A 16,394-nucleotide genomic window follows, 5' to 3' on the forward strand; every position below is an offset into this window, starting at 1 on the left:
GTTGTGTTGTGCAGAAGTCTGGTGGATGCACAGCTGATAGTCCTACTGAATAGACTGTTAGAATTTGTATTATGGCAAGAAAAATGCAGCTAAGTAAAGAAAAACGAGTGGCCATCATTACTTTAAGAAATGAAGGTCAGTCAGTCCGAAAAATTGGGAAAACTTTGAAAGTGTCCCCAAGTGCAGTGGAAAAAACCATCAAGCTCTACAAAGAAACTGGCTCACATGAGGACCGCCCCAGGAAAGGAAGACCAAGAGTTATCTCTGCTGCAGAGGATAAGTTCATCCGAGTCACCAGCCTCAGAAATCGCAGGTTAACAGCAGCTCAGATTAGAGACCAGGTCAATGCCACACAGAGTTCTAGCAGCAGACACATCTCTACAACAACTGTTAAGATGAGACTTTGTGCAGCAGGCCTTCATGGTAAAATAGCTGCTAGGAAACCACTGCTAAGGACAGGCAACAAGCAGAAGAGACTTGTTTGGGCTAAAGAACACAAGGAATGGACATTAGACCAGTGGAAATCTGTGCTTTGGTCTGATGAGTCCAAATTTGAGATCTTTGGTTCCAACCACCGTGTCTTTGTGCGACTCAGAAAAGGTGAACGGATGGACTCTACATGCCTGGTTCCCACCGTGAAGCATGGAGGAGGAGGTGTCATGGTGTGGGGGTGCTTTGCTGGTGACACTGTTGGGGATTTATTCAGAATTGAAGGCATACTGAACCAGCATGGCTACCACAGCATCTTGCAGTGGCATGCTATTCCATCCGGTTTGTGTTTAGTTGGACCATCATTTATTTTTCAACAGGACAATGACCCCAAACACACCTCCAGGCTGTGTAAGGGCTATTTGACCAAGAAGGAGAGTGATGGGGTGCTACGCCAGATGACCTGGCCTCCACAGTCACCAGACCTGAACCCAATCGAGATGGTTTGGGGTGAGCTGGACCGCAGAGTGAAGGCAAAAGGGCCAACAAGTGCTAAGCATCTCTGGGAACTCCTTCAAGACTGTTGGAAGACCATTTCCGGTGACGACCTCTTGAAGCTCATCAAGAGAATGCCAAAAGTGTGCAAAGCAGTATTCAATGCAAAAGGTGGCTACTTTGAAGAACCTAGAATATAAGACTTAATTTCAGTTGTTTCACACTTTTTTGTTAATTATATAATTCCTCATGTGTTAATTCATAGTTTTGATGCCTTCAGAGTGAATCTACAATTTTCATAGTCATGAAAATAAAGAAAACTCTTTGAATGAGAAGGTGTGTCCAAACTTTTCGTCTATACGGTATATATAGACCAAAACCTTCCTGAAGGTCAGATAATTGAAACGTGTTCAAACAGTCCAAAAAGGGCAAATAACTGATTTTTATTATCTTAACACTTATCTTCCAAACAAAGGAATGCAAATGACCAGGTCATTTACATTCATCTTCTAACAAAAGGACCTTTGACATCCAAATATGAGAGTTAGTTTTATAGAGCTTTCCCAGGAGATGTTTACCCTAATTGGAAGCAGTTTTAGTGTCCAGTACTCATATCTTGTTGACATCAAAGAAGAATATACACATAAAAGAGCACACAGATATACAGGGGGGGACACACACAGAGAGCAGAGGGGAGAAGTGACAGAGACAATACTGAGATAAGGGAGAGATGGACACTCAGACGGATGGACTTTCTACCTTAATAATGTAATGTATGTAAAGTTTGTTTTATTTATTGTTTACACTGTTTATTATTATTTATTAAGTAAATCAATTTAAGTAAATTCAATTCTTGTGTGAGCATTTTCTTATTCATTTCAATCCTCTTGAATCCGTTACAATACAGCAGGTCACATTAGAAAAGAGTTTTCCAGTTTAGAAAACTCAGGACCTCTTTAAGCTAAAACAGAGGGTGCGCTGTTCAGGGTCCTCATCTCTTGGACAAAAAACAGAGTGGCTAAAACGTGCGTTTCTTTCACCTGTAGACCTACTGGGTCCATGAATAAACACAAGCCATTAATTAAAATGTTGTGAAAATTTTCATTTTTTCTGAGATGGAGCTACAGGAAAAGTAAATACAGAGGACCTGATTCATCAAAGCTTTTGTGGCAGAATTTTGGAGTAAAAATCTTTGATCATAATATTTTGAAGCAGCATAAAGCTGTGCAAAAATTTTCCAAATTATGGCACTCTCAAACAATTTTCAACAAGCTCCAACAAAGTGGGAAAACCTGAAGAGGGATGGGGGTGAATCCTGCTCATCAAATTCATGAGTGGTGGTGTCTGTGACTATAGTAAGATTTGTGGCGAGGCACAGGACACTTGTTAGATGCTCCTGATTCGGAGTTTTCTCACACTGCCATATAAATTGGAAGAGTGCAATGTGAGAAAAAATTGCACTCGGACCAATGTTATTCAATGAGGCAGTACAGATCTGCATATTTTTTTCTCAGCTGTATTCGGCGTGAGAAAAAAATTGCATCATGCTGCTATTTAACTCCGAAATCTGATGGGTGTAAGAAAAAAATAGGATGCAGTACGGACCATCAGTATGGTATACAATTTTTACTGATACATTACAGCTCTGTAGGATAGGAAACTATAAATGATCCTGTAAATGATTAATACTTTCTTTAAAAAAAAACGGATTGTATACAGAGAGCACACGGATGACAAGTGCGGAAAAAATCGTCCCAATTTTCTTGCTGAGAATGGGACTGATTTTTTTTTTATGCAAATGTGAGCAAAACCTCATTAATAGTTGTTCATGAGATGGCTTCCTGGAGTCAGACACTCCTGATACATAAAGAGGCGACTCCTCTTATTGAATGAGGTGCTCCTGACAAGTGGTGTGTGGCTTCTTACTTCATATGTGGACTAGGGTTGGAGTTCCCCAAGGCTCTGTTCTAGGACCCCTACTCTTCTCAATCTATACACTTGGCCTGGGGCAACACAAAGTCCCACGGATTCCAGTACCACCTTTATGCCGATGATGCTCAGATCTACCTCTCTGGCCCAGACGTCACCTCTCTGCTCTCCAAAATCCCGGAGTGTCTATCAGCCATATCCTCGTTCTTCTCCTCCAGCTTCCTCAAACTGAATTTGGACAAAACTGAACTGATCATCTTTCCCCTATTTCACAGATCTTCCTTACCTGACCTATCTATAACAATTAACGACATCACGCTTTCTCCGTACCGGAGGTCCGCTGCCTTGGAGTAACCCTTGACTCTGCCCTGTCCTTCAAACCACACATCCAAGTTCTCTCCACTTCCTGCTGCCTCCAGCTCAAAAATATTTCCAGAATCCATCCCTTCATCAACCCTCACTCTACTAAAATGCTTGTGCACGCCCTCATCATCTCCCACCTCGACTACTGCAACATCCTTTTCTGTGGTCTCTCTGCTAACACCCTCACACCTCTCCAGTCCATCCTTAACTCTGCTGCCCGACTAATTCATCTCTCTCTTCGCTACTCCTCCGCTTCTCCCCTCTGCAAATCTCTTCACTGGCTCCCACTCCTTCAGAGTATCCAACTCAAAGTACTAATACTGACCTACAAGGCCATCTATAACCTGTCTCCTCCATATATCTCTGAATTAATCTCCCGATATCTTCCCTCACGTAATCTCCGTTCCTCCCAAGACCTCCTTCTCTCCACACTTATTCGCTCCACACCCAACCGCCTCCAAGACTTCTCCCGAATAGCCCCCATCCTCTGGAATTCTTTGCCCCAACACATCCGGCTATCAACCACACTCAGATCCTTCAGACGGAACCTGAAAACCCATCTCTTCAGGAAAGCCTACAGCCTGCAATGATCACCGCTGCCCCCTCACCACTATTGGAGCCACCGCCTCACCATCACTGGAGCTGCTGCAACCCCCCAACCTACTGTCTCCTTCCCCACCATCCTATAGAATGTAAGCCCGAAGGGGTAGGGTCCTCTCTCCAGTCTATGTCAGTCTGTGATTGTTAGTTTGTTTACTGTGTGATATCTGTAATTTTTATGTAACCCCTTCTCATTTACAGCACCATGGAATCAATGGCGCTATATAAATAAATATTAATAATAATAATAATAATTAATAATAAGGAACACCACCACTTGTCATGAATTTGGCAAACAGGTGTTGCAATGCCCTTGTCCCACCCCAGCTCTACCTACTTTTGTTGGAGCTGAGAGAAAGTCGCCACAATCTGCAAATATTTAGCCCAGCCTCTAATGGTGACAACATTTTGCAACTTTTCAATGCTTTTTATTCCAGTATTCTGGGGTAAAAGCTTTGATGAATCGAGCTCTTACTGCTAGCTTTCCTCAAAGAACCCAGCTGATTGCTGTGGGTCCTAGCAGGAAGACACCTTGTAATATCAAGTACCTATCAAATTGGAATTGTCCAAATAAAGTAGATACATTTCTTTAGGGGCAAGTGGACTTACATACAGTAGCAGACGTTCTTTCAGTAAGCAATTGTTTATTAATGCAACTGGCAAGACATTGGACAAGGTGGCAACAGATAGGCATGATTTATAGGAACAAACTGACTACTCACCAAAATTCTCCTTCATCTTTCTTAGTGTTAAGTTCTTCTCTTATCTTGGGATCCACATTGTTCCACTCATTAGAACGTGAGAGAATGAGAAGAAAAATGAAAATCACAACTGGCTAACTTCAGTCACACACAGAACCGACCATACTTATCACTCCGGTCCATTCACTGTAACCCCAGGGATTCCACACTCTGATGAGCTGTGCTTTATTTTCACCAGAAGTGACCTTCAGAGAACAGAGCATCATATATTAGTGAACATAAAGACCTCTCAATGCCACTCAAGTCTAGAATGTGTTGGCATTTCATCACCTCCTCTTCTCTGGTTATCGAGTATATATGACTTCTGACGATAGTCTCACTTAAAAATTTTGCTTTGGAATCCCCAAACTGCAAAGAAAAATTTAAAAGATTGAGCAACGTTGACCTTGGTGAGTAGAGTTGAATGAAATGTCAATAAACTTCCAAATCTATGGCCCAGTACATTTCACTTGCATGAGCAACTTTTCCAACTATTTTAACAACTAGATCTGAATATTATAATGGTTTTATGAGATTAGAATAAGGAACGGTTAAAGACAAGCAAATCATTTGGGTTTCAAAATTTTCCAGGGAAATTGAAGCACGGCAATTTGATTTAATGCAAATCAAAAGTCCTGCAAATCCTCCAATAGCCCTGAAAAATATGTATGATATTATTGCCTTTTCCTCACACACTAAATTTCCTTCATTGCTGTGCTGTCACACCCAGTCGGTACAGTTTATTCAGTGTTTTATATCTTTCCCTAGCTTTATTGCTAATCTGTGAGTTATGACATCCTCTCACTATCCAGATTCACCAAAGAATGGCTGCTGCATTCCCTGATTCTGTTTTTATACAGGCTATAATGGTCCCTACTGACTGACTGCGCTACAATATGTGATGTGTTAGATATAACCTACAATTGTTGGTGGCAGGCCAGTGGTGGGCCAATTTGAGCTGATTAGCAGATAACAGTCAGAACAGAGCACAGCTTCTTATAGCTCCTTGGAAGAAGTAACAACTAAATGCGCGTCGGGATTGTATTTTAGATAAATATACAACATGCACTATGCAGGAGTCTATAGCAGTTTTGCACTCAGGTATACCCTATGCATGCACTCTGAGTCTGCTGCTATCCTGTGTTCTGATGTGATTTTACTATTGGATTCTTTGTCCATAGTAATTTAATATTACATTTCATGCACTATGCAGTTTTTAAGAATTTTTGTAACCCCACAGTATTATGTTATTAAATTACTGCATATTTAAAATATAATTTTCTCATCACTCTGGCTATCTTCATTGTAGTTTTCAGGTTGGATGTACAGCTCATTGTCTTAAATGTATTAACCCCCTAGACTCATGTCCTGATTCTGCATTGAAGCATTACAATGAAACACTTCAAAGTGCCCTGGATGAATTTGCACCCCCTATAAATAGAACACCACAACACAGATGGCGACAACCCTGGCATACCCTCCAAACACGTTTCCTGCAGCGGTGCTCCAGGTTCGCCGAACGTCTGTGGAGAAAATCCAATCTACACGAAGATTTCATCCATTATAAGTTTATGCTTAGAACATACAACACTGCCCTTCACCTCTCCAAACAAACCTATTTCAACACCCTCATCACCTCACTGTCCAATAACCCGAAACGTCTCTTTGACAATTTTCATTCTCTACTCAACCCAAGAGTACAGGCCCCAACCACGGAGCTCCGAGCTGACGATCTGGCCAATTACTTAAAAGAAAAAATTGACCAGATCCGACAGGAAATTATCTCCCAATCACCTCATACCATGCACTGTCCTTCCTCCCCCACTGCATCTAGCTCACTCTCTGATTTTGAACCAGTCACAGAAGAAGTAAGCAGGCTCCTTGCATCTTCCCGCCCAACCACTTGCACCAGTGACCCATTTCCATCACATCTCCTCCAGTCCCTTTCCCCTGCTGTCACCCCTCACCTAACCAAAATATTTAACCTCTCTCTCTCTTCTGGTATCTTTCCCTCCTCATTTAAGCATGCCATCATACATCCACTACTTAAAAAACCATCCCTCGACCAAAACTGTGCCGCTAACTATAGACCTGTCTCTAATTTTCCCTTCATCTCTAAACTCCTGGAACGCCTGGGCCACTCCCGTCTTATCTGCTATCTCTTTGATAACTCTCTTCTTGACCCTCCCCAATCCGGTTTCCGCTCTTTACACTCTACTGAAACTGCCCTCACTAAAGTCTCTAATGATCTACTAACAGCTAAATCAAATGGTCACTACTCCATGCTAATTCTCTTGGATCTCTCTGCAGCATTCGACACTGTGGATCATCAGCTCCTCCTCACTATGCTCCGCTCCATTGGCCTCAAGGACACCATTCTCTCCTGGTTCTCCTCCTATCTCTCTGACCGCTCCTTTACTGTATCTTTTGCCGGTTCCTCCTCCTCTCACCTTCCCCTTACTGTTGGGGTTCCTCAAGGATCGGTTCTAGACGCCCTCCTCTTCTCCTTGTACACTGCCCCTATTGGTCAAACAATCAGTAGATCTGGTTTCCAGTACCATCTCTATGCTGATGACACCCAATTATATGCTTTTTCTCCTGACATCACGCCAGCCTTTCTAGAAAACACCGGCGATTGTCTAAACGCTATGTCTAACATCATGTCCTTACTATATCTGAAACTGAACCTGTCAAAGACTGAACTCCTTGTGTTTCCTCCCTCTACTAATGTACCTATACCCTACATTGCCATTTCTGTGTGTAGTTCCACTATTACTCCCCAGCAACATGCCCGCTGTCTTAGGGTCATACTTGATTCCGAGCTTTCCTTTGCCCCCCCACATTCGATCACTGGCTCGCTCTTGTCATCTGCACCTCAAAAAAATTTCTAGAATTCGACCTTTTCTTACTTTTGACTCTGCAAAAGCTCTTACTGTTTCTCTTATTCATTCTCGTCTCGACTATTGTAACTCTCTTCTAGTCGGTCTCCCTCTTACCAAACTCTCCCCTCTCCAATCTGTCTTGAATGCTGCAGCCAGGATCATATTCCTCACCAATCGTTACACCGATGCCTCTACCTTGTGCCAGTCATTACACTGGCTACCCATCCACTCCAGAATTCAGTATAAACTTATTACCCTCACCCACAAAGCCTTCCATGGCTCAGCACCACCCTACATCTCCTCACTAGTTTCAGTATACCACCCTACCCGCGCCCTCCGTTCTGCTGATGACCTGAAGTTAGCATCTTCAATAATCAGAACCTCCCACTCCCGTCTCCAAGACTTTACATGTGCTGCACCAATTCTTTGGAATGCAATTCCCAGGTCAATACGATTAGTCCCCAATCCCCACAATTTTAAGCGTGCCCTGAAAACGCATTTATTCAGACTGGCCTATCGCCTCAACATATTAACCTAATCTATCTAATCTACACAGCCAAAAGTTTTACCATAACCAGGTTCCCTGCATCATGTTCCCACATGCTTTATGCATCCATTAGCCCTCTGTGTCTGTACTGTTACACACGTAACATTATGGCTGGTCCATACAATCAGGGCAACTGTTACCACCCACCTTTCGTGTCTCCCTCTTTCCTCATAGATTGTAAGCTTGCGAGCAGGGCCCTCACTCCTCTTGGTATTTGTTCTAATCTATGTGATTATTGTTATGCTGTAATGTCTATTGTCTGTACAAATCCCCTCTGAAATGTAAAGTGCTGCGGAATATGTCGGCGCTATAGAAATAAAATGTATTATTATTATTATAGACTATTGGACACCTTTGTATCTGCCTCATCAACTAGTTTTTTTTAGAGCGTTTCATCTTTATTTGCATTTTATTCATTCCAGTTACGCTTCATATATCAGACTCTCATCCTATGCCTGATTTACCGTATTTGCTTTTTGAAAGTTATCTGACTCCTCCTTGTATTTTACCTATTTACATCAGATGTCTTCTTTTGTATATATGTTTCCAGCTATTTTATATGATTTGCAAATTATTGAAATTCTCAGGTTCAGCAAATTCTTAAAAATTCAACACAAATGTGATTTTCATTATCTATGGAATCTACTTTTTAATTTTTTTTCAAGAAATTGACAATTTTGTCCACAGGTTAAGTTTGGGATTGCAGGTGAGGTCTAGTCACAGAATGCATTGATTTTACTGAACACTATCGCAAATTAACACTCTTAACTTACTGAGGTACAGCCAACTAGGGATTTCTCCAATAGTCGTCTTTGAATTTTTTCAAACAAATCGTTTGGAGCAAACTTTGTTTTGTATACTTCCCCAACCTCACCGGTGAAATCCACCAATGATTCCAAAACATAACCTGCATCAAGGCCTTCATACGATCCATTGATCCTGTAGTCAATACAGTTTTATTACTGCTTTCTACAAGGAAAAAGAGATGTTACCCACATGATCAGGTTTGTGAATCATCCCACAGTAAGTACACCCAAGGGTCAAATCACTTGATCCAATTGGGGCTGGCTTCTTCTGAGCCATAGAGGTCTATTATCTCAGAGCCTGGGCCCACTGGTGGATCCTCTTGTGGGATAACTTGACCTCGGAAATAGAAGTTTCCATTAACGAGATTATCACCTATGATTTATAAATGTATTTTCGGTGAGTTTACAAGGGGTCCTGTGTTCCCTGTTTGAATGGAGCAGTAGCGCTTATTCGTGACCACCACTCCATTATGGGAATGGTAATCACTCATGCTCAATACCCTGTGGTAAAGGATATACCATTTACAATAGGGGTAAACTGATAAAGAAAGGTTAATACTTTCCCCCATATTCTATATTTTTTGAGAAACTGTGTGTTATGCGTAGTTCATTGAGAAAAGACAAAATACTGGCAAAATTTCAAAATGCTTGTTAGAAGAGAGCAGCTGATGCAAATTTCCAATCGGAGCTACATTTGTCTACAAGTGGTGTATGAATCTTGCTCACATGGTTAATAAACAGAATTGTTTATGCTCACAATGCGCTTGAGACTGAGAGGGCCAAGTCCCATAATTTGGTCTCACTGATAATCCCATAATCTGACTTAGGCTGGGGTCACACTTGCAAGTACGATGCGAGAAACTCGCGGGAGTCTCTCGCATCAATACCCGGCACTCATACCGGAGTGTGCAGCTGCATGTATTTCTATGCAGCCGCACATTCCGGCCTGAGTTCCGGCTATTGATGCGAGAGACTCGCGCTAGTTTCTCGCATCACACTTGTAAGTCTGACCCCGGCCTTTGAGTCAGAACACACAGCTATAACAGACCCATAAATGTGAATGGGGTGGTGGTCACGTAAGAGCACTACCACTCTTTTCCGATATAAGACATGTTCTCTTGCACATCCTAAATCTATTCCTTAAGACCCCGTCACACTTAGCGATATCGCTAGCAATATCGCTTAAGCGTCACTGATTTTGTGACGCAGCAGCGATATTGCTAGCGACATCGCTAAGTGTCATACTTACCTCCGACCGGCTCCCCCGCTGTCTATCGCTGATCGTGCGAAAACGTTCTGGGCCGTTTCTGGTCAGCCACTTCCTGCTGGGCTTCCTGCTGGTGCCTACGAGCAACACGTGGACGCGGGCGGGAGGATGTCTTCATCGCCGCGTCTGACAGGTAAGTAATGACTGCCGACCGCTGCTGCATCGCTGGTGAGATCTGCCTGTGTGGCAGCTCACTAGCGACCATTTAGCGATGCACCAGCGATCCTGACCGGGTCATATCGTGGTCAGGATCGCTGGTGCATTGCAAAATGTGATGGTACCCTTATCCTGTGTTCTGGTTGGTGAGATAATCCCTTTAATGATCCATTAATGGATTTGGTTATTTAGCCAGAAAACTGAATACTTTTGGAATATATATTTGTTTCACTTTTTTCACAGAAAACTTTTATTGCTTGTACTGTGGAAAGAGCTTCAAATCCCTGATTGCTGTGTAAGGTCAGCCATCTAAATTTACTTTTTGGAATTTTTTTTTCTGCTAGGTCTTTCGATGGTTTTGTGGGGTTTGAGTGAAATAAGGAGATCATATGGAGAACTTTGATTCTGTTCATTTTTGGACCACAAATTCACTTCTTGACTTGGTTCTAGTCTGTTTTTCACATTCTGGGCCGTCTTGGAATTCAGACTAAATTTTTCAGATATTACATGAAACATCTACTTTAAATTTTTCCAGATTTTTAGTATTTATTTTTATTGCACTTACTTAGCATAAGCTTTTTCCAGAAGGGCGCTCCACAATTCTTCAGAAGTTTTGGATTTTTACAAAAATGAGCTTGTTATTCTTGGTAGGCAGCTTATCATCGACAACATCTTCCACCCATTGTCCATACTGCCATAACTGCAAGAAAACATAACTTTATGGTGACACATTTACATTGAATGTGTTCTAGTAGTGCTAATAATTGAGTTATTTCATGGTCCAAACCTTTTTACTATTGAAAATTCGAATTAGCCAGTGGTTTTACACTTAGAAATCCTTTTCTTTTTGACTAATGGAGTAAGCGATGGATTCTCACTGTGATGTCCGTTTGTATAGTGATTAATCTGCAAAGTGCTACAACCGTTTTGAGTGTAAGGTTTGGGGTCTAAGAGGTAACATTTATCCTTGTGGAGAGTTACACGTCAAGCCTGGCATGTCAGAGTGAGGAGACTTGAAAGCAATGCATGCTCCTCTGGGAAATTAAATATACAAATGGTCTCCTCAAAGAGGACTTGAACTCTAGCGCCACCTGATGGAAGCAGCGATACTAAAAGTCAGTATTGCCCCTTCAACGAGCCTTGCAATATGACTTAGGATAAAAGCCAAACCAGAATCTCAATTTGCAGACACTGTGTTTCACAGTGCTGCCCCTCGTCAGTGCAAAGTATGAGATCTGATTTGGCAATGTGAGAGGCTAAGACTCCGGTCTAAGGAGTAAGATTTATAAGGAGTAAGTGTTGTCACCAAGAAATGGCATTTTGTAGACATTTTTGCTCTTTTTAGCTATTTTGTAAACATATTTATATCATATCAGATAACATTTTGTGAAAAGACAGCATTTAAAATTCCACATATAAACTACATAGGCTTACACTCACTGGCCACTTTATTAGGTACACCTGTCCAACTGTGTGTTAAGACTTAATTTCTAATCAGCCAATCACATGGCGGCAACTCAGTGCATTTAGGCATGTAGACATGGTCAAGACAATCTCCTGCAGTTCAAACCGAGCATCAGTATGGGGAAGAAAGGTGATTTGAGTGCCTTTGAACGTGGCATGATTGTTGGTGCCAGAAGGGCTGGTCTGAGAATTTCAGAAACTGCTGATCTACTGGGATTTTCACGCACAACCATCTCTAGGGTTTACAGAGAATGGTCCGAAAAAGAAAAAAAATCCAGTGAGCGGCAGTTCTGTGGCCGGAAATGCCATGTTGATGCCAGAGGTCAGAGGAGAATGGGCAGACTGGTTCGAGCTGATAGAAAGGCAACAGTGACTCAAATTGCCACCCGTTACAACCAAGGTAGGCAGAAGAGCATCTCTGAACGCACAGTGCGTCGAACTTTGAGGCAGATGGGCTACAGCAGCAGAAGACCACACTGGGTACCACTCCTCTCAGCTAAGAACAGGAAACTGAGGCTACAATTTGCACAAGCTCATCGAAATTGGACAGTAGAAGATTGGAAAAACGTTGCCTGGTCTGATGAGTCTCGATTTCTGCTGCGACATTCGGATGGTAGGGTCAGAATTTGGCGTAAACAACATGAAAGCATGGATCCATCCTGCCTTGTATCAACGGTTCAGGCTGGTGGTGGTGGTGTCATGGTGTGGGGAATTTTTTCTGGGCACTCTTTGGGCCCCTTGGTACCAATTGAGCATCGTTGCAACGCCACAGCCTACCTGAGTATTGTTGCTGACCATGTCCATCCCTTTATGACCACAATGTACCCAACATCTGATGGCTACTTTCAGCAGGATAATGCGCCATGTCATAAAGCTCGAATCATCTCAGATTGGTTTCTTGAACATGACAATGAGTTTACTGTACTCAAATGGCCTCCTCAGTCACCAGATCTCAATCCAACAGAGCATCTTTGGGATGTGGTGGAACGGGAGATTCGCATCAGGGATGTGCAGCCGACAAATCTGCGCCAACTGTGTGATGCCATCATGTCAATATGGTCCAAAATCTCTGAGGAATGCTTCCAGCACCTTGTTGAATCTCTGCCACGAAGAATTGAGGCAGTTCTGAAGGCAAAAGGGGGTCCAACCCCTTACTAGCATGGTGTACCTAATAAAGTGGCCAGTGAGTGTATATGCAGAACAGTTGTCTCTACCGAAGGCTCACTTGAGGCTGCTGCATGGCTGCTTATTTTTGGGTTGGATTATTTTTTTTATTTGCATGTTAAGATTATTTACATGGATTAAAAAAATTCAATATGTGCCACACTTTTTAGTAAAACACAAAAAGAAATGAAGCTTTTAGAAAGTTCCAAAAAATCTTTATTGCTATTCATAATTAAAATATGACAAAGATCATATAAATATGTAAAAACAGGATGTATCTCTTATTCTGCTTTTTATATATGATGCAGCCACCAGCACCCCAATCTCGAGAAGACTCTGTGCAATACAGCAGTAATGTGAGATATATCAGCCATGTCTGCAGGGAGGTCACACAGGAGTGGCCTCTGCATTGTGTGAGGTAACTTGTAGCAGACACGAGGGAACATGGCTGCTACATGAATTTCTGAGGTAATATCGATCCCATATATGATGTATATGATGTAGAAGCTGATACTACACTAGTACACGATGTCTGAGGTGAATGTGGAGTAGTATACCAGCCATGTCTGCAGGGAGGTCACACAGGAGTGGCCTCTGCATTGTGTGAGGTAACTTGTAGCAGACACGAGGGAACATGGCTGCTACATGAATTTCTGAGGTAATATTGATCCCATATATGATGTATATGATGTAGAAGCTGATACTACACTAGTACACGATGTCTGAGGTGAATGTGCAGTAGTATACCAGCCATGTCTGCAGGGAGGTCACACAGGAGTGGCCTCTGCATTGTGTGAGGTACTTGTAGCAGACATATGAGGGAACATGGCTGCTACATGAATTTCTGAGGTAATATTCATCCCATATATGATGTAGAAGCTGATACTACACTAGTACACGATGTCTGAGGTGAATGTGGAGTAGTATACCAGCCATGTCTGCAGGGAGGTCACACAGGAGTGGCCTCTGCATTGTGTGAGGTAACTTGTAGCAGACACGAGGGAACATGGCTGCTACATGAATTTCTGAGGTAATATTGATCCCATATATGATGTATATGATGTAGAAGCTGATACTACACTAGTACACGATGTCTGAGGTGAATGTGGAGTAGTATACCAGCCATGTCTGCAGGGAGGTCACACAGTAGTGGCCTCTGCATTGTGTGAGGTAACTTGTAGCAGACACGAGGGAACATGGCTGCTACATGAATTTCTGAGGTAATATTGATCCCATATATGATGTATATGATGTAGAAGCTGATACTACACTAGTACACGATGTCTGAGGTGAATGTGGAGTAGTATACCAGCCATGCCAGCAGGGAGGTCACACAGGAGTGGCCTCTGCATTGTGTGAGGTACTTGTAGCAGACATATGAGGGAACATGGCTGCTACATGAATTTCTGAGGTAATATTCATCCCATATATGATGTAGAAGCTGATACTACACTAGTACACGATGTCTGAGGTGAATGTGGAGTAGTATACCAGCCATGTCTGCAGGGAGGTTACACAGGAGAGGTTTACTGCAGTGTGTGAGGTAACTTGTAGCAAACACATGAGGGAACATGAATTTCTGAGGTAATATTGATCCCATATATAAAGTAGGAGCTGATACTACACTAGTACACGATGTCTGAGGTGAATGTGGAGTAGTATATCAGCCATGTCTGCAGGGAGGTCACACAGGAGTGGCCTCTGCATTGTGTGAGGTACTTGTAGCAGACATATGAGGGAACATGGCTGCTACATGAATTTCTGAGGTAATATTCATCCCATATATGATGTAGAAGCTGATACTACACTAGTACACGATGTCTGAGGTGAATGTGGAGTAGTATACCAGCCATGTCTGCAGGGAGGTTACACAGGAGAGGTTTACTGCAGTGTGTGAGGTAACTTGTAGCAAACACATGAGGGAACATGAATTTCTGAGGTAATATTGATCCCATATATAAAGTAGGAGCTGATACTACACTAGTACACGATGTCTGAGGTGAATGTGGAGTAGTATATCAGCCATGTCTGCAGGGAGGTCACACAGGAGCGGCCTCTGCAGTGTGTGAGGTAACTTGTAGCAAACACATGAGGGAACATGAATTTCTGAGGTAATATTGATCCCATATATAAAGTAGGAGCTGATACTACACTAGTACACGATGTCTGAGGTGAATGTGGAGTAGTATATCAGCCATGTCTGCAGGGAGGTCACACAGGAGCGGCCTCTGCAGTGTGTGAGGTAACTTGTAGAAAACACATGAGGGAACATGAATTTCTGAGGTAATATTGATACCATATATGATGTAGGAGCTGATACTACACTAATACACGGTGAGGTGAATGTGCTCCTATCATCTGTAATGTGAGGTGATAACCCCGGTATTATACTCCCTGATACTGCAGACTTGTTTTCTCCAGTTCATCTGGTGAGAGAAAGAGGGAGAGAGACAGAGTTACCTTCTCTATATAAGCCCCACCGTTCTCACAGTAACACACCAGGCACAAACATATTGTGCTCCTTCGTGATAAAGCAACATCACTCTTGCTTAAAATCTACACCGCTATAGAAAGCTGCAGGAGTTTTAGATCCACCCCTCCCAAAGTCATGTCCTCCTCCATTTAGTGCTCCGGTGGTTTCTTTATATTTTGTTCCATAAATAATTTACCTCAAAACAGAAGATTCCGGAATATTCCTTGTCAAAACTTTGGTCTTGTGGAATTACACGGGACAAGCAATCTTTATTTGTTGTGAGGCATGCGATGGAGCCGAGGAACCAACAATCGCCTGTGAGAAGAAATAGTCATGACAGAAATTTCTAACGCATATGACCCCTTCCCTCTCCATGGCAGAAAACTGTTTTCACAATTTGCCATACATGAAATGTTTATGATATGGGCTCAGGAGTCGAGCCTGTGCCACTAACAACAGTTTTCAAATTTATAGAGGACCTGTCATCAGGTCACAAGTGTCCAGGTTTTGCCCTTACTTTATGTGTGCTGCTGCCCTCGATATTCCATTTTATTTTTTTAAATGCACCATACAATTCCAGAGATATGCATCAAGTTATTTAGTGCAAATTTTTATGGTTTTTACCAAGGAGATGGAATTCACAGAAAACACTCACTCCTGTGATAACACAGGCAGGGAAATGTTTTATCAGCTGCGATCCCCTGTTGTCTTGTCAGTAATTTCTTATGAGTCCTCCCCTACCCAAGAGCTGTGGTATATTCGGACCATATTCCTGCATGGTCGGACACATCCATTACGCAGTACATAGCAGGGTCCAGGGCCGGACTGGCCATCTGGCAAATGCCAGAAGGGCCTGTCTATTTGTGGGCCGCCTTATCTGTTACGTTGTTAACAGAATTCGTGTTCTCAAGACACCCATACTGTTAAGAGTTGTGACAGAGCACAAAGTCGTCACCGCAGCAGGCCACGGGTATCATTAGAAATATTGGTCTTGTAGGAAGTCTTCCTTTCTTCCATCCAGGGTAATATTAGTAATATATCCCATCTGGTTCATGGGGACGGGGACAACATGGGCTTCT

General features: G+C 42.5%; 1 pseudogene; it reads right to left on the bottom strand.

Moving 5' to 3' along the window:
• The window catches only part of LOC141060156 (calpain-2 catalytic subunit-like), a 34,098-nt pseudogene that overhangs the window by 6,356 nt on the left and 11,348 nt on the right, over nt 1-16,394 (bottom strand).

Source organism: Dendrobates tinctorius, unplaced genomic scaffold, assembly GCF_039654945.1.
Source record: "Dendrobates tinctorius isolate UK_male_01 unplaced genomic scaffold, ASM3965494v1 ptg000232l, whole genome shotgun sequence".
In the NCBI taxonomy this organism is placed as follows: domain Eukaryota; kingdom Metazoa; phylum Chordata; class Amphibia; order Anura; family Dendrobatidae; genus Dendrobates; species Dendrobates tinctorius.